Source organism: Trachymyrmex cornetzi, unplaced genomic scaffold (assembly GCF_001594075.2).
Source record: "Trachymyrmex cornetzi isolate Tcor2-1 unplaced genomic scaffold, Tcor1.1 scaffold15, whole genome shotgun sequence".
Classification (NCBI taxonomy): domain Eukaryota; kingdom Metazoa; phylum Arthropoda; class Insecta; order Hymenoptera; family Formicidae; genus Trachymyrmex; species Trachymyrmex cornetzi.
The window spans coordinates 121,534-143,976 of record NW_017296091.1 but is presented as its reverse complement, the minus strand read 5'-3'; the positions used below and the strand labels follow the sequence as shown (position 1 = coordinate 143,976).

The window sequence follows — 22,443 nt, the reverse complement described above, 5'->3', positions numbered from 1 at the left end:
TTTTGACATATTCATCTTGTGTCAAATTAATGTACATAAATTTGAGTGGACCGTTTGGAACATGTGAAATATGTTAAACTTAACACAGTTTTTCAACGGTATCTTTGAATTTTTATCAGATATACAAATAGATATATACAAAAACAATATTCCAACGTTATTTTTATTTACTCGCTACACCGAGGATATCGTCGAAAAATCGATCGGCACTGCCTCGGGGCAGTGGAGAAGGCCGCTAACGAGAGCCAGGAAACTCGTCGGCAAGAAAATGAGCGAACGTAACAGCAAGAAAACAGGTTGGGAATATCGCACGGTCTGACAGGGGGCTTTACGTGCGGTGCTGCTGATTACGGGCGCGATCGAGGCCCCGGCGTATATCTGGCAACGCGCGGTGCATCTCGTGCATCTCGTAATCGCGATGCACCGCCAGTTTTTGCGACGCATCTAACGCGCGAGCGGAACGGTGGCACGATTTCACGCGCATGCAAGAACGTGCGTACCGTACGTAGCTGTTACTCCAATACATACCGACTGTTCCGACAGGCCTGAGAAAACCTTGACCAATGCACGATGGAAACGATAGCCTCTCTGAACTCAATAAAAATCTCTCTGAAGTCAATAAAATATCAACAAAGATCGGTGTGAACGGCTTATCACGCGCAACTACGAGAGAATGTAAATGAGCTATTTGTATAGACCTTCAAAGATGAAACTAAAGTAAAGCAGATGGAAAAAAAGTCTTGTTTACATTCAATTTACCGAGAGGCACGTTTCATAGACTCTAATTTACAGCCTATTTATTAAAGTGTTTTACACAAGGAATGACAACATTATGAAACGATGGGAGAGGAATTTTTGCGAAGACGTGGTCGAATTTGAATTTATCGAAGGTGCTTCATAAAGTTGATCGTTGGGTATAACGTTATTGCGGAACAATCTGGTTATGCCGGGTTCTCCGGCAATGGCCTCTCGAATTTTCCACGCGGAAGCAAAGCATCGCAAGACTTTGCGTTGCTCAGGGTATATTACGCCGAAACACGGTCGCATAAAAGTTTCGCGCCGCCTTACTGCTCATACCTTGCAACGCTCATCCGCGAACGCCACTTTCAATTCTGATAACAGGGGAATGGCGTGCTTACATCCGCAAAATGCAACGCTACCACCTTTAGTGTACATTGCGCGATATCAAACATTGTTTGAGAAGGCTACTTTTAGAACGACTAACGTAGATATAAAATTCATTATATGTTTTTCTTTTGATGTCGTTTTATCCGCGTAACGCGTATTTGAGGAAAGGATATAAATTTGCTCACTGTTCTTACGCATTAAACCGGTATAATGAGTCTAATTAAATTAATGCATCTAATTTTAAAATTGAAAAATCTACTTTCATAAATATAAGTCATTTGTGAAAGTGGCAGTTAAAAAATCCTAAATTTTTCGTTCAAAATTACAAGAGAATATAAAGATTTTCTCTTTGGCTGTATATTATTTCATTGTATAGTAAAATAATATTTCATGGAGTAATTAACTTATTTATTTCAATGGTCTTTTTATACAGCTAGATATATGCGGCATAAGAAATATTAAATTGGAATATTATGCTATTTTTCATCAAAAATATGTATTAAATATTTCTAAAAAGAGAATCCTATAAAAACATATATATTTCCTGAAAATATTTACTTTATAACAAAATGTGTTGATTAAAGTATGGATGCAATACACAAATTGGACGTACCGTTATCCATCTGTCTATAAAGGCGCAAACTGTTGGATATATTTTCGAGATATTTATTCGTTTCGAACGACTTTACCTGGCGAAACTCGATTTTATTGCTGCGAATGATCCTTATAGGGCGGACACACTATTCACAAGGACTCGTCGTGTCGAGAGATGTTCGCGAAGCGTAACGAGAAGTCGTCGGAGCGAGTCGCCCTGTCTTCTTGTAAGAAAAAGAAGAAAGGAAAGGATGGAGATCCGCCACTTCCGTCCAATCGTATCGTTACGAGCTCTTGCATTCGCGGACGGTGAAACTTCTTGTTACTCAATCAGTATGCAAAGAGCGTTTAACGAAGAAGCGCGCCGATTTTTGCGTCACGCCGCACTGACACTTATCGATTATGGAAAACTGATTCGTTGCGAAATTCGATGACGAGTTTCGAGAACGAAATTTCGATGCGTGAGCAAATTTTTCATTCTCGTTAAAGTCAAATCCCGATTCCTCTGACTGAACATGTATTCGATACTCGTGTGAGGCTAGGTCATCAGTCTTAGATACTCGCATAATTGATTTATCGCGCCGAGTCATTATTTCTATTATTAAACGTTATTGTCGAAAGAGTGCCTGCGCGAGAAAAACGAACACGTGACCGAAGAAGCCGCTCATTTATCGCGAGCTGCCGCATTTTAGATTTTATCGCCGTAATTACAGATCCTCCTTCGGCCGGTATTTACTGCGCTTTTTAGGACCAGTAGTAAACGAGTAAATAAAACTTTTACGGCCATATCTGGCGGCACCTGCACACACGGCAGACTCGCAGCGACGAATAACCGAAGATCGTACGTGCGTGCGTGCATGCGTGCGTGCGTGCGTGCGTGCGTGCATACGCGCGATGACGCCAGTAACGCGTACGTGTCTCGCACTGCGAACGAATCGAATGGCGTAAAACTCGATTCCGTTACCTGCCTATCCTCTCTCTTTCTCTCTCGTACTGATCCGCTCTTCTCCCCCTCCCCCCTCTCCCGCTCCCCGCGCGTATCCCTCCTCTTTTCGTGGACACGCGGCAGATACGTACAAACGTACACACGCACGCATATACAGAGATACCCGCAGAAACGTCGCCGTGCCACGATGACATTCGTTCGGCATCATTTCGTGAATAAAGCCCGATTTAGCTACGAATTGCGAATTTATTTCGGATAATAAAGTTAAAATATGATGTGCTTTGTTCTATCGTTACTTCCAAATTTGACGAGTCTAAATTAGCAGATCCCGTATATGAAATATCGAATATTTTTTTGTTAATATTGCAAAGAGACATATTTCAAGGAATCAGAATTGTGGTTATAATCTTACCTACTTGGAGAGAGATGATAGAATTTGGATCGAATATTCTGGAAAAATATTAAATGCATAATTAAAAAAAAATAAATATATCTTCGGTAAACATTAATATATTGATACTTAATCATAATTTTAACGTTGTATGCTTAAACCGTTAATACAGCATTAACGTTGGAAGATAAACGTAATGTTCCTAATGAGTCTTTTGTCTGCGATGGTGATTTATCAAAATGATTACGTTGAAATAATGATTAGTTGGCTAGGTGCACAGTTTGCGCTGAACTTGATCTAATTTGCCTAAGACATTGACGCATACATACCACACGTTTTGATACCAGCGAATGCGATCGCGTATATCGGATAGTTTGACAACCGCTGTAAGTTCATTATCCTCCTGTCACCGGTGATCTGACCGAGATAACAAAATTGTGTCGAGAACGTGGCAGTCGAGTCCCTAATGATCGATTATGTACGGTTAACGGAGCGATTTTACATCATTATTATAGGTATAAGTCTCATTTATTTAGTTTTTTTTTCGTGCTCAAATCGTTTTCGATTTCATCGAAAAGGGAGAAGAAACGTTTCGCGCGCCATTGAAATTTTTGCCGCAAATTTTCATGACGACGATAGAGAAAGGTCTCTTTCGCTCGATTATCCGCGATCAGATTAGGCTTTAATAAATCACGAGCACACATTTTGTCTTTGTTGTTGAAGATTGTCTGACTTACAGGAATCCCATAACACAGAAATCGCTCTTCAATGACATTCGCTTTAACGAACGTCCCGTATGTAATTTCTCTGAAATGCTCTCACGTCACGGAAACTCGATCTCGATCGCGACAATTTACACGGTCCGCCTTTATGAAGATAGCCGGACGTTGTAACTTCAAGCATATGGCTACTTATTATAATTTCTTACGCGCGCATTTACATAATAAAGGATAAAAGTATAAAATACATATAATAAAGACGCGCGTTCTTGTGCTTATTTGATTGCTGCAGAAAGAGAGATAAGACGCAGAATTAGCAATTTTCAGACTTGAATATTCAACAGTAAAAATCATATCATATTTAATTCATCGCGCTTTTGTTTTATTAACATTTTACTGCGAGTTATTTGAAAAAATTAAAAAATTATATGCGATAATGAGGAAAAGTATATATTTTTATACGTATTAAGATGGAGATGTATAAATTTAACGCGTGGAGTTTTTAAAATTTACATCATATTCTCGTGCAAGATCGTATAAATGAAAATGCGAAGAATAAATCGAAAATGAAGTTAAAAATTCCATCACTGCCCCACTTTCGCTCGCTTCAACTTACTTTTCTAATTCAGCTAGCGATCGTTCCGGATCGCTATACTTTCCTTGAAACGTGAGTCTTTCGCTTCAATTCGATCGGATCTGCGTGCCTCGGAATTAAACCAAAATAGATACGCGAATTCGTCCCGTGTCAGCTGCCGACGAAGAATGGATTTAGCCGCGTTTATGTACAAACGATATATAGAACGATAGAGCGATCGCGAGGTTCGCCGAACGTACACGGAAATATCTCGTGCCTGCTCGTAATATCTATTACAAGTGTCGTACGTGTACATAATTCTTCTGAAACGCACTCGCGTCACGGAAACTCGGAATTAACCTGGATAACGGCGTAGCCCCGACATCGACGCCGACGCCGACGCCGACATCGACGCCGACGCCGACGCCGACGCCGACGCCGACGCCGACGCCGTCTGTCCAATCCGGATAATGAAACCGCGTATGTGCGGAATATCATAGCACGGCTCTTCGATTATTACATCGGGCGAATTCCAAATTTCTCGTACATATCTCCCGTCCCGTCCGACGCATCGAAAACTCACCTCCCCATCAGTACTCTAGCATTCACCCGAAACGTATCGACCCGACCGCATTCGCTGTATGCAATACTCTGCATACGTACATCGCACACCGTCGCGAAATGATTGCGCGCGGGGGCAACCCTCTCGTTACGTTACGCGCTAAAATCGTTGCGGTAAATGTGCACGAGGCGCGACGTTAAAATCACATGAGAACTGCACATGCAAACTGCGCCGGGGAAGCGTTAGTCCGTAAACCTATATAGAAATACCCGCGCTGTCACTGTCAATAATTACACCGTTACGGACTGACTTTGTCATTTTTTACAACTATACGACGATGTCAACTAGCGTTTCTCTGCAGATCGACGATTATCTTACCGGAGATCGCAATATTCTGCCAGTTATTACCTCTTTGTAGAACTCTTTTGAAAAAAAAAAAAGGCATTGAATTTGGCTCTCCTGTCGAAGAGATTTCTTTTCAAAACCGATGAAAAATGAACGCGCATTTAAAAAATCATTAAAATTTTAAGCGATTAGCTGGAAATTTTTTTCATCGGAGATCCATTCAAATAGCCGGAATCTTCTACTAAAAATCGGAGAGGTGGCAACCGTAATACATATCTATTTTTTTCTTTTTTCTCGACATAACGTGAAAATTCCATCGAGGCACATCTCTTGTACGAAAAAGATGGTTTTGTTGAAACATCTAAAAATTAAATGACATGTATAGATTTGAAAATAATTTTATTGGACTATTAAAATAATTATGTAGAACGCTGAAATGAGTTGTCAAAACTGTTTGCAGTCAATATAATTGTTTTGATGATCTAACAAAATGATTTTCAGATCTATATAGCTAAATTTTTAGATACTTGAGTAAAACTATTCTTTACATGTATTGTACGAAGCGCTAATACGAGCACGTTCGACGTGGCCTTATATCCTGCGAGCATTTCCTCTCGCTACTGCGAAACTGAACGCGAGAGGAATTTATTGACATATCATACACGATGCGCATACGTTACGTAACTTGATGTATGTATTACCGATACATATACGGAGTGTCCTGCCACACTGATGTCTTTTTAACCATTTACGTGAAAGAACAAATCTCGACGAAATGTCGGGATGTCAACGGTAAGACAAATATTTATTCAACACAAATATTTATTTGTTATATATTAACATAAATATTTATCGAATAGAGAAGAGTCTAAAGGATTAAGTTTCAAAAGTGTTTTCTCCTAACTCGTTTTTCGGTCAACTTCAAAAAGCTTTAGTGCTGAGATAAATATTTAATAACGCAAGATATTTGATAGAGATATTTAGTAGCAAAAAAATTCGCAACGGACAAAGAACGAAAAATCGTTAAAATCGCGCTCGAAATATACGATTTTAAACACGCTGTTAAAATTTAACCCTAAAACGCTCTGTATGATTTACAACCGTTGCATTTTCGAACGGGTGCGCAATATTCGGACGACGTAAGCGGACGGTGCAGCGATGAATTATGAAAGTGATTAGTTATGCTCGTCACAGATGCTACCTCGGGTAGATAAAGAGCGGTCTCGCTTCCCTCCATTCACGCACACGAGCTTCCACAGATGCACAATTCGATTTTCACGTAACCGCTGGGATCAATAGCGAGTCACACAACTGAGATCTCTTACTTATATAAACTGCATTATGACGCAGAAATATCGTTTGCGCTTTCGCGATGTTTCATCGTTAAATTCAAACAACAGAGAACGTTCCTTACGATCGATATATTTTACTATTAAAATTATCACGAGTTACCTTTCAGCTTACAACTGTTGGCAAAACTATGGAAATCAATTAGAAATCGTCTTTTAATTAGAACGAATTTCTATAGAATTTCCGAACAAAGTGAACAAAATATACAGTTTGTTTTTTGAAATTAATAATGTAGATTTTGCTATTCCGGGGATTACGTTTCAGGTCAGAAATTCACGGAATTGAAATTCAAACTCTTTTGGATTCTAACAAATATTTGTGATAACAAATTAAAAAGTATTTCTGTAGAGTTTGTAAGGAGCTCTTATATACGTGTGTTTGTAGGTGTATACGTCACATCCACTGGCGATTTTTAGACACTCCCTTTATAAAGACAGCGGGATTAACGAGATTAAGTGCAACGCGCATTCGCTGTAAAATAGGAGGATCAACGTGCACCATATTGCACCACGACACGGAAACCGGCATAAATACCACGTGGCTTGAGAACCCGGCACGCGGTGTAAACGGACTTTCCCGGCCGTGTGTGTTTGTGTACCTGCCACACAAATACGCATAGCGTATACGCGCCAACATAAAACGCTGAATCTACATACGTATTCGCGGCGTGTTTTCCGGGAGAGTTATCTCAATTTATCTCACGGTATTGCGTTATGATACCTGGTTTTCTATCACAAATTCAACTCGCTTGACAGATTCTCGAGGACGATCGACTTGCCGAGAATTATTGAAGGTTCGAGTTCCTGCAATAGCTTGCGACGCAGCGAAATCATGGTAATGTCTTTTCCTCGTACGTGTTAAATCCGTCATTTCATAACGACGTGCTGTGCCAAGCTATATATGCAAAACTAATGGATTCACTCTGGCGTCACATAATAGCTATAGATAACTTTAATCGTATCGCGTTAAGTAATATAGAACTGAGTGACATTTGATAGGATTTTCGTAATAGCGCAGATTTATTTTGGCTTTCGTGCTTCCAATTTCCGCGCTATTGTATCCTCGGTATAAATATTATTTAATCTCATATTTGCATAACGCGATTATAAGCAAAGTTTGTACTTACGCTAAATATGGAATTCGTACTGACAAATTTACTCCGTGAATTTCGATCGAGGCGATACATTTTATTTCGCCAATAAACGTTCACGATTGATATAATGGATGGATATAACGGAAAGTGCTGAAGAAAATACGAATATTCGATCGATTTGCAATACCGTTTGCGGACCAATCGAATGCGTCATCGACCATGTTTCTTCGAACGATGAGAAAGATCATTGCGAAAACAAACGCACGCGCGTTCTCAAGTCCTTCGAAATGATTGAGGCTTTCATTCTTAGCTCGCTTCTAAATCAACCTACAGTCAAGTCCGACACAGCGTCAGACTTTTCCGTAGCATTTCCGCATTATACGCTGGCCTTTCCTACCATTTTTTTTTTCTCTTTTATGTCGCAACGATAGTCGTAAAAGATAGAGAAAATTCCAAATCCTTATTGAGCTTGTAGAGTAAATAGTTTGTAAGAACGTGACTCTAATAGAAACTGATGCATTTTTACTGATGTCGTCAATCTAAATCAAGATGTCAAAATACAGACGTAGTAATTTTAAACGCCAAGCATTCTGTAATGGTGAAAATGATAAGATGACCAAATAAATGACGTCAAGTACCTCGTCTCATTCTTATTTCCGTGTTTCGTCGTTTCTATGTCTTTACCACAACGCGATATTATCACGAGCTAAAAAAAAAAACCGAGAGAACGCATAAAAGACGAGAACGTCGTCGTTGCAATTTGCAATGCGGTGTAGCGAACGACTGCAGTTGCATTGAACCGCGCGGTTGTCGCGAGCGCGGTCGTTCGCTAAGCAGCTGCCTCTCTTCCGAGAAAATCGTAACGCGAGGAGGTAAAACCGGGAGAACGGTGGCAGATGTAAACGGGAGAAGCTTTTACCTTTAATGGATTCGCCCGGGGGCCAACGGGATCTTCGGGGTTGAAAATACCTCGGCGGTAACGAAGTTTCGTAACGAGCGGCAACGGTACGCGATACTACGCGAGGGGGGAAGGCACCCACTCTGCATCCCAATTTAAATTCCAATTGCAGGCGCGATCGGACTAAAATCAAGTGCCGACGCCTGTCGGGACGCTTGGCGGCGAGTTTTCGCGAATTTCGCGGCCGCGCGCTGCGCTGTTGTTTCGTTCGCGCACGAAAAGGACGGATTTGTTAAAAATATCTCAAAATTTAACTACACTGAGAAAAAAAGTTGCTCTTTCAAAAAAATATTAGTTAACTCGACTAAATGCAGCGGTTAATCTTACGAGCTGTTAAGAAAATATTTGTTAATTTAAACAAATTACATGTTGACATGACTCATCTATAATCAACTTAAATACTTGAACCAAGTAATCACTAGGAACTAAACGCGCTTAGTCAAGGTAAGAATTTTTGTCTCAGTGTAGATATATATCTAAAAATAATTTCGTCAGACCATCAAAATAATTACGTAGGAATCAAGCATGAAAAGCAATGCTGCAAAGGTTTTGCTTCATAATTATTTGATGACTCAACATATTTTCAAATATGTATAGCTAGCTAAATTTTTAGATATTTCAGCAAAACCGTTCTTTTCGTGCGTAAATTTTTCATTACCTTAATCTCAATAGTTTGAAAATATCTATCCATCTTCGATGGAATTATGAATTAAAATAAGGAAGTAGATAAATAAGATAAAGACGTATGTAATTCTCTTCCGAGACACTATATTATTTTGATTCTCATTAAAATACAAAAAGTGATATCTTATTAAATTCTTGTTAAAGTATAAACGAATTGATATACTTACACTCTACTCATTTTCTACATTTTTACTTCTGACAACATTGAATTTTCTCAAAAACTCGCTTACTTTACATTCCATAAGTTAATCTTTTGAGAAAGTTTCGCAAGAAATTGACTTAATCAGAAAATTGAACAAGTTTTAAGGTCATACTTATAATCGTCGTTATCGTTATGAAAATTTCATGGGAATCGTGGGCAATTATAAAATATAGCGATAACTTTTATTTCGCCAGAAGCCACTTTTAAACTCAAAGCGTTGCACTCACTTTTCACAAGAGTGAGAGGCGCGATCAGGATAAACATCTCTTAAATCTCTTTCGCGGGATATCGTTTTAATCGTGACATCCAGCACTATATCAATTTTCAATGACCCACTCTTGTGTGGGTTGTCGATGTTAATATTCAACGATTCGATATATAAAAGATTGACTTTCAATTTTTCAATCAATACGAAGTGTCAGTTTAATTTGAAGCGCTCGTAAAGATATCTGTTTTTGTTTCATTGCTCTATATTGCTAATATTTCAAACTAAAATACTCTATGCAGGCAGAGAAGACACGCGAAGGAAAAGTTTTTCCACGCAGTTTGCAAAAGGTAGAAAAAGTTGGTTGAAATCGGCGCCGTGTTTCCCGTATTTCCGCTATCCGTAATATTCGTGCTATTCACCGTTCGCAACGTGCTCGCATCCGCTCTCACTGATTATTCGAATATTCGAAGCACCCAAAGCGTTAAATATTTCCGACAGGGTTTACTCGATACACAGGGTATCCTACTGAAAGTATTTTAATGACAGATTTCGAGTGAATTCTTCGTTGAGAATTCTCAACAGGATCTTGTCGTTTTCAAGCGTTAAATATTTCAATAAGTGCTAAATTGCATTTTTATTTCAGTTCACTCGAGACTAATCTCTTCGGCCGTTCTACTTCATTAATTTAAGTACGACTCTTTAACTATAATTCGCCAATTCTAAATCTAATTCCAAGTTTCATATTTCAATTTGATTTTTAAAAATCAAGAATCAATTCCAAATTCGTCAAACGTCATCAAAGAATTTTCCGGTGTGTCACTCTGCAGCACATAGCGCGCGCGTGATCGCAACGCCGGTGTTCATCGCAGCAGTCAATACGTCGGAAAACGCAAACGCGCGTTGCAAGAATAACACATAACATATCTATGCCCGTGTCGGCCTATACTGCATCACTGCGCGTTATCCAATTTGAAATAACGAAGGCACGAAATTCTACGCTGCGCGTTCATTGCATTCCGAAATACGCTTATAGCTAAAAACACACAATGCGTAACGCGAAAAGACTTTAGTGCGCACCAAAAATGTTTATTGTAGTTCCAGTTGTAAGCTAATCTCCTTCGTTTGTTTACAGACGATAATGTAATGTCAGACGATCATAACGTAACAATTTGCGGTTACCTATAATTAGATCGAATTGATAGTTGAACAAAAATTTCATAATTTTCCCCGACTTCAATAATATTTTTAAAATTCTGGTATTTTCGTCCCGATTTGGGAACCGTTAAATACTTTGTTAAGAGATCAATTTTACGTAGCGATGTAAATTATGGCAAAAAATTTTTTTATTTTTTAGAAAGCTTGCAAAATTCCCTGACTTTTCCCCGATTTCTCAAACCTTCAGTTTTGTGACAACCCCGTATAGGTATACATATACATATATATATGTATGTGTATAAATATCTAAAACTCATTCGTAATATTTATAGAAGAGGATTATTGGAGTTTGTCTTTCAATAAAGTCGCATCAAAGTTTTTTCGATATTCAGTTTACGTAATCCCCGAGATCTTGAGATGCGAGAATCGGAAATGCATAAAAAAAAAAACAAGCGAACGAAATGTTATCTCGTTCGACCAGTGAGGGATCAAAGAAAACGAGATTTCTGCGTCCTGGCGCACCGGGTGTGTCACCTGCACGTCGATCCACGTTCAGTTTAATGGAACGTTTTCGCGAGCATAAGACGAGCGTGTAATAAATGCGCGAACGGTTTCTCAGTCCTTCCTCCTCTCCTTTCACGTCTCACCGCTTTCATGTACGTCCATCGACACGCACACTTGCATCACACGTGCGTTCGCGCTGACACGCACCGCCGCGGCCGCGGCGCCGGTACGTTAAGAGACGCAGAGACGAGAAATCGCCTGCGATGCCTGCAACTGGATTCCACTAGCCGGCCGGCCGACCGACAGGCCGCAAAACTTGGCCGAGGCTCAAAAGAATCGCGTCCTCTTTCTCTCTCTCTCTCTCTCTCTACCTTGCTTCGCTTTTCTCTTCTTTCCTCCCTGCTCTTACACCCATCGCTTGCTTCCTTCTCCCATCGCTATGTGGCTTCGCGTTCTACGCATCGCCGAATTGCGGTTTGTATGACCTCGCTATGGACGAAGGGAGAAGAGGACGGAAGAAAAGAGGAGAAATTCGTTAATATATTAGTACTCTGACATTTTGATAGTTTAAGAGGACATGTTATACAATATTAAGTCAATATTAATTATTGTAATATTGATTTTAAGATTTCAGAAAATTGTGCACCGCCAGCAAATTTATATTTCTCCCGCTAGTACATCTGTATTTTTACAGTTTTGAATAAACATAATTATTGTGTAGATATTTACTATTTAAGTAGATTCAGATGACGGTAAAAGTTTGATATCAAAATATTTAGATGAGCGAGTTTGTGTAAATCGATATAATTAGCACGAGTCTCTCAGGTTTCATAGAACTCAGCGATTACTGGGATAATTTGTCGCGCTCATTGCGCGGAACGTTAAATATACTTTGTATTTGATATTCTATGCGAAAGTTGCCGTACGTCGCGGATGTGCATAATTCTTGAGAGTGCACGCACTCGACATATATAGGTATCTAATATAGCAGGACTTAACGTGTCGGAACTATCGCCGAATACACATCAGCATCGGAAGTTATAAAGCCCACGTATTTGAGACTGACGGATCTGGGATCTCCTTACGTAACGCTGTAGGCTATTAATATGGAAAATTAATCCTTTTGTATAATCAAGACAAGTATATGTGCGGAATACATAACGAATCACTGTCTACGTTACAATAGCGATCATACATAATACCCTTTAATTTCAAATATGGAATACTCGTCGCTACAATTTAAATAAATAACTTGTAAAAATAAGTCGTAAAAAATTGCTACGATTAACCTTTAAGTAAATAGGTGGAGTTAGAATACCCCTAACAAATTTTATGAGATAATGGAAAATATAAACAATGAACTTTAAGGACTTTTGGGCAATATTTATTTTCTTTTTTCAGAATAAGATTTTTAAGAAACTATGTGTGGGGTGCTGTTTTCATTTATATCTACTTGATGATCAAAGAAAGACGAGATGGCATAAAAAAAAAGAAAAATAATTAGGTTTCAAATTTTGTTGTCAAATATATTACTGAGTAAAATTTAACAAGTGTATGATGTAATAAATGCTTAAGAAGATATCTATTCTGGCGTGATCATCGATAATGAACGCTACAGGATACTGTCGCTTCATCGATGTACACAGGTTTATCGATATAAAATCGACTGTAATTAAACGGTTACTCGGTTGATCACTAATAGGAAGCAAATTAAACGCTATAATGGATTACATTAGCCAAACGACGTTGCAGCTATTTGTCTGTAATGCGCGATCTTTAGTTAGACTCTCGGTAAAAATAATGAAAATTTATGCGGCGCTCGTGCTAAAAGCTCGAAAGTTAATATCGTCGCGCGGGCGACGGAAAAATGCGACGCGATAACTCGCGGCGAGACGAAACGCGGGCGTTTCGTGTCATTTCCAGGTCGTTTAAAGCCCACGTATAAACGCGTTCAGTTCGTTTGGCTTGATTTGGCCTGGCCAGAGGCTCGGATCGGCTCTCCGGCTTGGCACAGTTGAATCCAGAATTCGTCTAGAGAGCGCATAGCTCCGGCCACGCACACAAGCCGGGAAGGCAGAAAATTATCTCTCGAAACCTCTCGATCGTTCTTTCTCCTTGTCTCACTTCTCTCCGAGTACCGGTCTCCTCCCTCCCCCGTGTCTCTAACTTCCCCTCTCTCTCTCATACGTTCTTTCCGTCTCGTCTATTCCCTCCTCGTCTCTCTTGCCGCGCGCTCCACGCTCTTTCTCGACCGTCGTCCGGGTTCCATCGTTTTCGCGTGTGTACGTGGGCAAGGCGCTCGATATTTCAGGCCGTCGCCCACGAGAAACGCAGTTCCTGGGGGCGTGTTCCACCACACTACCATGGACGACGGCGGTGGCGGTGGCGGCGGCGGCGGCAGCGGACTAAACCCGGCGTTACCTCGCCGTCCGTTTACACCAAGAACGCGAGAGAAGAAACCGAGAGCTCTGGCATAATTTCCGGCGGAGACGCCGGCGCGAGCGGCGGCGAGGGCGCCTCTTTTGCTCGCTACGAGTTCACGACGGAATCGAGACCGTCACGCGGTCCAGCGGACGCGAGTAATCGAAATTTCGTTCAACCAGGATTCGAACCGATGTAATTTCAACGAGTTCAATTCTCTACGCTCTGCCGGGTAGCGAAAAATGGATCGTTTTATGCCAATCGTCGCGCCTCCGCTATTGCCGAGTATAGACGTGGTGATGATGTTTTAAGTGCCAATACCATCGAAATCTCTCTTTAAACTGATCGAAATTATATCGGTCTCAATGCCTCTTTCGGATTTTTAGTTTCGCATGGAATCGCGGGAAATTTTAAAGCAATTTTCTAAAATCAATGGAATTAACATTGCGCGAAAAAAGCATTTTAAAGGAAACAATGTCTGAAAAAAGGAATGCTAAATAGCAGAGTGTACGGTGGAAGGAGGATTTACATTTGTTCTTTCATATAAAAGTTTGCCTCAGTTTCAAACTGTGTGGTATATTAAAGACATAATCACCTGATTATTTTATAAAGTCAGTAAGACTGTAATTATCGTTTATGCAAACACGAATATTATTTTATATGGTAATATTATATTTCAATAAAAATGTATATTCTTAAATATTCTCACACATAGAAAGGTAGGAAAATATGTCTGAAAATATGTCTTGTCCAAAATTCAAGAGAAAGACTTTAGAGTTAACTGATATTTTTGGATAAATCGATATTCAAATAGATTCGAGTTACTGATGTCATAACAGATAAACTACGTTAATCCACAAGCAGCTAAGGTTTGTGTTCGGAGTTGAGTATTCGGATGCTTCGAAGTAAATCGGTGAAGTACTTCAACGAGATTAAGCGATTCAATACTCGTTCGATCGAGCGGAACTAACTGCTCTGTTATGTGCATTACGACAAGCATATTGTTAATGCGATGTGATTTATCATCCTATTTATGCACTTAAAGATTTAAGGATTAAAGACAAACAAAAGTGAAGGTACACGAAAAGAACGATTTTGCTCAAGTATTTAAAATTTAATTAGATATAGATCTGAAAATCATTTTGTTGGACTATCAAAATAATTATGTAGGAACCTCAAGCGTGGTAAACAATGCTGCAAAAAGTTTTGACGTTTTAATAACTTATCGTTAGTTTGAGCATTCTACATATTTTGATGGTCTAACAAAATTATTTTTAGATCTGTAATATCTAGATAAATTTTTAGATATTACAGCAAAATCGTATTATCCGTGTAGAAAATATTTAAAAAATGGACAATTTCTTTCCAAGCGACAATGTCTTTAATACACTTAAGACGCATTTAGTGTACATAATGTTACTAAAGTAAAAATAAAATGTTTGCCCAGATAAAAGAGATCGATATTGTTATTTCTATTTCGTCACGTCATTCCCGGTTATCGAAGCATATCCATTTTAGCCATTTTGAAACTCGAGAGTGTAACTATTGAAGTCAATGCGCAAGTTACTCCCGATTGAGAAACTTTGAACTCAATTCGCCCCGTCATTATGGAGTACTTGTCCACCTCCGATGTTGAGAAGCGCGAAGGGGATTAACGCTCGAGAATGCATCGCCACGTGGTGGCACGTAGTAAATGCGCCGCACGCGCGCGGCGTGTCACCAATTAACCCTTTATGGCCTAAATTTCTGTACACGTTGTCCCGGCCATACTCGGACACAAGTATAAATTTCGCACGACCACCGGCTGTGAAATTTTCTTTATACTCGCACACGTGTTCCACGACAAAACGCTACGTTTTACGGAACATGGTGGTAGATTTATTTAGTGTCGCGGTGAAACAGTGAATCGCAAGTTATAAAACATTCTAAAAAGTAAATCTGTAAATTCGTAAAACGCTGAAACTGCAACGAGACGAGAAGAAGCGAGAACTTTTTATCGGGGATAATGTTCGTTCAGAGTATTGTCGATATGGCTTTCGAAATAGGTACGTAAAAAAAAGTCGGCGATATAAATTACCAGTTTACGAACTTGTCGCGCAATAAAAGTAACATTTCAATTAACATGAAATTAAGCTGCGCGAAAGCGGACTTTTGTTATCAACGCACATCGATAAAGTTTAATATTTCTATATTATAGCCTTAGTAAGTGGCACGTGCTCTGGCTGGTTTCGCGACCGTCGTCATATATGTAGTTGAAAGTTAATGTGATCCTGCTCTGAGATAGAACATCCGTTTTAATCGGCTCAACTTGCTATTTCATTTTTCTCAATTACGGCGAAACGAGATATTTAATTACGACGAGAGGAAGATATGTATTTTATTCTTTTACACGGTGCGCAAATTATATCAGTGCTGTAAGTTAATTCTTTAAAATTCTAGTAGAAAAAGGAATAAATGTCTCTAATCTTTAAAACCCAGATATTTTTCGCCTATGTCAATAAATCATCATTTATATTTCTAACACAGTGAAATGGCTCTTTTTTCTCAAATGGAATTTATGAATGTCACATCTTGCGACATATCGCGCTTGTACGAGAAATCTTGTGAGTCACAGGCTTGGCACGAGCAATGGTTCATTCCGGATATTCCCAAAAGCGAATCCAAGTCGTCGATGATACATTTCGCGTCGCATCGATGGAATACGGTAATACTCGCGAGAGGTCCGAATTTTTAAAACTATTCACCGGCGCGCGAGAAGTTCCGAACGAGTGCTCTGACCGGACAAAGAGCAAGAACAATAAAATTTGCATAGATGTCGGATAAATAAAAACGCAGAACGAAAGCTGTAAATCAAACGTGTCCAACGGCAGCGAAACGCTATATCGTCTATTATCGAGATATATCTATTCTCACCCTGCACTGACGCGATTCTAGCAGCGCAGCAAGAATTCTATCGTTCTCTTAAATTAATGGCGTGTCACCCACGGCTTTGTTATGCGATCTCGTCTCAAGCGATTTCCGAAAGAACAAAGCTATCGATCTTGGAGTAATCAGAATCAAGATAAGCAAGAAAATAACTCGCATCGGCGCATTTATACCTCTCGTATCGGTGTTTACATAATGCGTGTAGTATATTGATACAGAAAAAGTACACAGAGAATAAAAAGCGGAGAATTTATCTTTCCTGTTTAAATGTCTGCCCCGGTAAATTTGCTTTAATACAAAAAGAAAACAGAATATGTGCTTACCGAAGTTTAGATATAAAGAGTATAAAGTGTTTATAAATTCTCTTGCAAACGCAAAAAGAATTAAGCACATAATGATAAGAGAAGGGTAAAGACAAAAAGTTCGATATGTATGTATGTTTTCTCTCTACACGAAAAGAGGCACGAAAGAGTACCGCAATAAAGTGAAGCCAGAGAGTTTACGTTACTTCCACAAAACTCTAGCGTTTCTCAAGATGAGAAAATGCGGGCTTACACCGCTATTCTTCAGTAACAGTTCGCGCATTTCCATACGGAAACTCGAGACCTCCTGGAGACGGCATGGCATCGAGATTGAGGAACGAAAATGTGCGCGATCATCGCGACGACGCGTGAGAAAATTCACGTCCTCTGTTCACCTGGCGGAATAACGTTCTCACACGTATAGAGCTCAGGTACGGCGCGGGCGACGCGCGACGACGCGTGGCCTAGATATCGCGTCGAATATGAGTGAGTTTTGTAATACGCGATTCGACGCAGCGCGGCGCGAGCAGAAAGCGTGGGTGGCTTCGATCATCGTCGGCGTTGAGTCACTCGCGACGACGAGTTCCCATAGCCCGCCGCGCCGCCAACGCCGTGCAAGGTGCCGTGCATGCGCAAGCTGCAATCAGCGAGCACGTATCTCCGTGTGCTGTGCAGTAAGAGACAGAATTGTCCGTTGACGTCATCCTCGACGATTTATTCGATCCGCGCCCGAAGTTCGACACGCCTGTCGCTGCGCACTTGTACAAAATGTCTCCGGAACGAATCGCGTGAATGTTATCAGGAAACACGAATCTAAAGATCACTGACAGCGTAATTAAAACGAGATAATACCGAAAAATTCCAACGACAAGCTGCGTTTTACTGATAAACAACAATTAATCTATATGGTAAAGATTACATAAACAACTATACTTGTACAAGTTGAAAAAACTTGTATTATGCTTTCAAGAAACTCTTATCGGACGAGAATTAAAATTTCAGCAGTTACAATGTTAGTTAGCGTGCACACTCTTCAAAGGCAAAAGAATTAAAAAATTCATAGCTTTAGTATATACACGTGTTTCGCGCATCGCGCCAACTATTTCCAAAATGACTAAATTGCATGATTCGCGTTGATGCACATACTCGAAATATAAAAAGATGTGAAAGTGGCCCGGAGATGTTTGAAAAATATGTTTCATCAGCTAGTAGTTTTTTTAAAGATTTTTCACCAACAACTTTACTGTATGTTTTACATATAGATATCCTACAAAAAAGAGGGAAAAATAGAGAGAGAGAGAGAGAGAGAGAGAGAGAGAATTGCTACATAGCAAAATTTCACCTATTGCAAGAAAATTTTAACTTTTTAAATCGATGCACATGTACGAAAAAAAAAACCTCGTGGACTTGCAAGTGCAACATGAAACATTATATCTACCAAAAATGTATTTGTGCATCATATTTTTTCTCCGTCCCGCGCGATATACAATTTCAATTATGCCAAATAATACATACGTAACGAGACTTTTTAAATTAGCATGCTTTTGTTGAAATCTTGTTTTTTTTATATATATATATATATAATTTGTACAATCTTTTTTTCTTTTTTAAATATGTTACGTACAATAAATTATATTTTATTTTTAAATATGTTTCAATCATATTTTATAGATATATACATATATGCAAATTAAAGCATTAAATTATTTCAATAAAACTAATAATTTCTCGTAATGAACAATAACATTATGTTTATATAATAATGTTTGCAAACATTCATCACTCATGGAACGAACCACACTTTCGATACGCACGTCAGATAGAGTTTGACTGTATCATCACGATGTGAATTTTACGTCACGTCGGATGCCACTCGTTTCATAGAAAACACTACTACGATAGGTACTCCAATATCCACGTTATCAGTCCGAAAACTATTGTATCGATAACAAGCGAATTTTACAAGTGAACCAGATATTGCTCGATTGTGAATTTAAAAGATTCGAAATTGTCACAATATACGATCGAATCGACATTAGTTCTATTTAATCTAGAAAAAGTATTTAATAGTCGCGATTGTATATCGCAAATTTTAATAATTTCTATTAGTAAAGAACGATCATAAGAATCGGTGTCGCGACTACTTTGCCATTGAGATTAAACACACATAATAAAAGATGAAATGTCAACTGTTATCGAATAGCTTAATTTTCCATTTTTCTTTCATCAACAGCCAGAAGCAATTTACAATTTGAATGTTCCTCGATTTATGTCATTTTTGGAGTTTCTAGAAGCTTAAGTTAAACAAAGCATTCAAAATTGTAGAAATAATCACGCTAAAAATACTATCAATTTTCGTTACTTTCGTCATGCAGATTGTCGACAGAATAAAACAGCGCTGCAACAACTATATAGGTCCGATTCGATTGAATACACCGTTGGCTCGAAAGCCACCGATAACGTGTCCACCATAACCCCACCCCTTAAAATCCACAAAATTCCGGAATCCGGTCTGCCACGCACAGGATGAAACGCAGAGAAGAACGAGGATAATAAAAAGCCTCTGGTTCCACAACTTCACGTAGTCATCGCCACGAAAAAATCGGTACAAAGATTTTACAATGTTCAAACTTTGCACGAAAAAATATCAAATGAAACAACGCAAATATACATATGTCGTTTTACTTATCATTCATATAAAAAATTAGCTTTTTTTTTTTTAATGAATTACTCTTTTATATTTTTCATGTTCCAGCATCATATAATACTTTACTCATAATACAGTAATAATCGCATTTCGCATGTCATTTATACGTCGTTTCAATTCACTGAGAGAATATTTCTCATATTTTTCATTATTACATTCTTTTTTCGTATTATACGTGGTCAGAAAACAGAGATGAAAAGTGATCGCAGAGTGCAATCGTCAATTATGTCATTTCAATCCATAAACTTTTTACACCTTAATGTCATACTTTGACAAATCGCATTTATGATCATATAAATAATTTACGAAGCGCAGAGATTATATTTTTCCACGTACCTATTTTCTATCTCAAGTCCCATCGCGACATATCCATTGGTGCAGCAAGATCGATGTCAGCGCTGATCCTGTAATCGTTACTCGACTTCGCCTGCAAAAGAAAGAAGAATCGAAGGTAAGAACTGGAAAGATATGGCGCGTAATCGTTGCGGTGTAGTAATTGCGATGATAATGATGACGGTATACATCATGCGAAGTATGATCATACGGACGGATGATGCGCGATTGCGTCGCGTCGTCGGAATATGTGTCATATTATCATGCAGTTAAGATTCCTGCAAAAAAATCGAGACGAAGAGACGGAACAGAGATAATGATATGCTTACAACGTTTGCATAAATTAGTTTCTAAATGCGGAACGTTCAATAATAATATAATCCTCTTTAATATTTAATTGCTTGTACATGAGAGGCGCCGTACCCTGCTGATGTTTACTCGTTCCGTTTGCCTTCGTTCTGCTTCCATGATGGTAATACGGTAACACTCTATGTATCCCATTTTCCTAAATCAAGATTACGTTCACACATCCATATAATTATTTACTTATACAATTATACTAAATTGAGATGCAACTGCTTTTGCGCGTCGAAAGTGCTAAGCGAGTACTGATGTTAGTTCGTTTCGTGCCAGTGGTTAAAGGTTACAAATATTTTGTAGTACACACGCAAGCATATAAATTACGCTCGACGTTATCTGCGACATATTATGCAAATTATCAAGTAGATAGTTGGAAAAGTAGAATTAAAATTCTTGTTAGAAGAAAAAAAGCGCTCGTTATTTTATTATAACGCTTTTATGTGAATTTCTAAAAATATAATATTTCTAAAATTACAGTAAATGACATATTTATTTTTATTATATTTTTTCTCAACGATCTCTAATCCTTGACGATACGTTACTTGACACATATATGTAACGAAATTAAAATACATTGTTAAAATATTCATAATTCGTATAAATAAAACGAGCCACGCGCTATTAATAGTTGAACTGCTTAATGAGTCGCGACGATTTTATATTTTGGTCGTGCGACAATTTTCGTATCCCGTTCGCGATCGACCCGCTCGGCTCCGACGTTTGATAAAATTTCCCGCAAAATATAAGGAGCGGGTCGATCGATTCGAAATCACTGGTGTTACAAAGCGGGAACCTCGCCCTAGCCGAAGGGCGTTCTCGGCACAGACGGACGACAGCACAAAGCGGCCGCGCGCACACGTCTCTTTTTCCTGCGAATATCGGAGAGATCTACGCACGCTCTCCTCTCTAGAAACCACTCTCGATATCGCATCTCGCTTCCTACCACCCCACCTCGTGGATACGCGTAAAATTCCAGACCTCTGTTCCAAGTATACGCATCACAAAATACGATGGTATCGTCGAGATCAGCGGTAACACAGATGTCCGTCGATCGAGAAGAGTGTAAAGCGTAGAAAAAAAAAAGAGATCATCGAGGGTTACATATTATCCATTATCTCTAATCTCTACCACTAATCGAAACCAGATTCTAAATCGTCCGTTAATAAATATCGAAATCTCTCCCGCTTCCTCCCCTCTTTGTAGATTTAAAGAACAGTAATGGGACTTATTTGGATCTTTCAAATCAAATTATAAAACCTCTTTTTCTATCCTCGAGTTTTAAAGACCTTTGATCGCAGGGGGGAATGAAATATAATGAGCGTAAATGAGTAATGAGATGACGCAAATAATGAGCGAAACAATGGTAATTAATTTTTTCGATTACACATCCTTTTCTCCCCTTGCCTTTTTTCGAATTCGTTCGGATTAAACATACGCGGGTTTTGATTATTTCTCTTTTGTAAAACATTTCGAGAACATCGAGGACGATTTCTATTCTCTCCTATTCTGTTCTATTATATTGCTTCTAAATTGCTGTCCTCTCGCGCATCCTTTTCTCCGTATTCCCCTCACCCCTCTCGCATTCTCTCGCACGCATACACACGCGACATACGATCGGACAAAAGATAATCGCGGAGCTGCCTGTCGTGTTTCCACCGCGCACGGCTTTCGGGTGTGCTGGTTGCCCGAAGGGGGTGACGTTGGGCGTCGCGAGGTAGTGGTAGGAGGGAAAGGGGCGAGGGCCGCAACGGGGACGGCAGTCGGAAGAGAGAAGAGACCGACAGAGAGAGAGAGAGAGAGAGAGAGAGAGAGAGAGAGCACAGAGTCGCGCAAAGCGAAGAGGAGTCGGTCGGCTGGCAGGGGGTTGGCGGACGAAGGGCGAGGATCGGAGGCGGCCGGGTAATGGGGGAGTCGGTACGTGGGGTGGCTCGGTGGTACGGCAACGAGCGGTTTCGCGGGCCTGTGGGTGGACAGGCGGCACG

General features: G+C 39.5%; 1 protein-coding gene across 1 annotated transcript in view; it reads right to left on the bottom strand.

The window, feature by feature from the left end:
* LOC108758039 (bromodomain adjacent to zinc finger domain protein 2B) overlaps positions 1-22,443 on the bottom strand; it is a 156,194-nt gene that overhangs the window by 81,384 nt on the left and 52,367 nt on the right. The window contains exon 2 of the mRNA XM_018502777.1: positions 20,105-20,195. The gene's annotated coding sequence lies outside the window, so the exon portion shown is untranslated. The remainder of the gene's footprint in view (positions 1-20,104; positions 20,196-22,443) is intronic.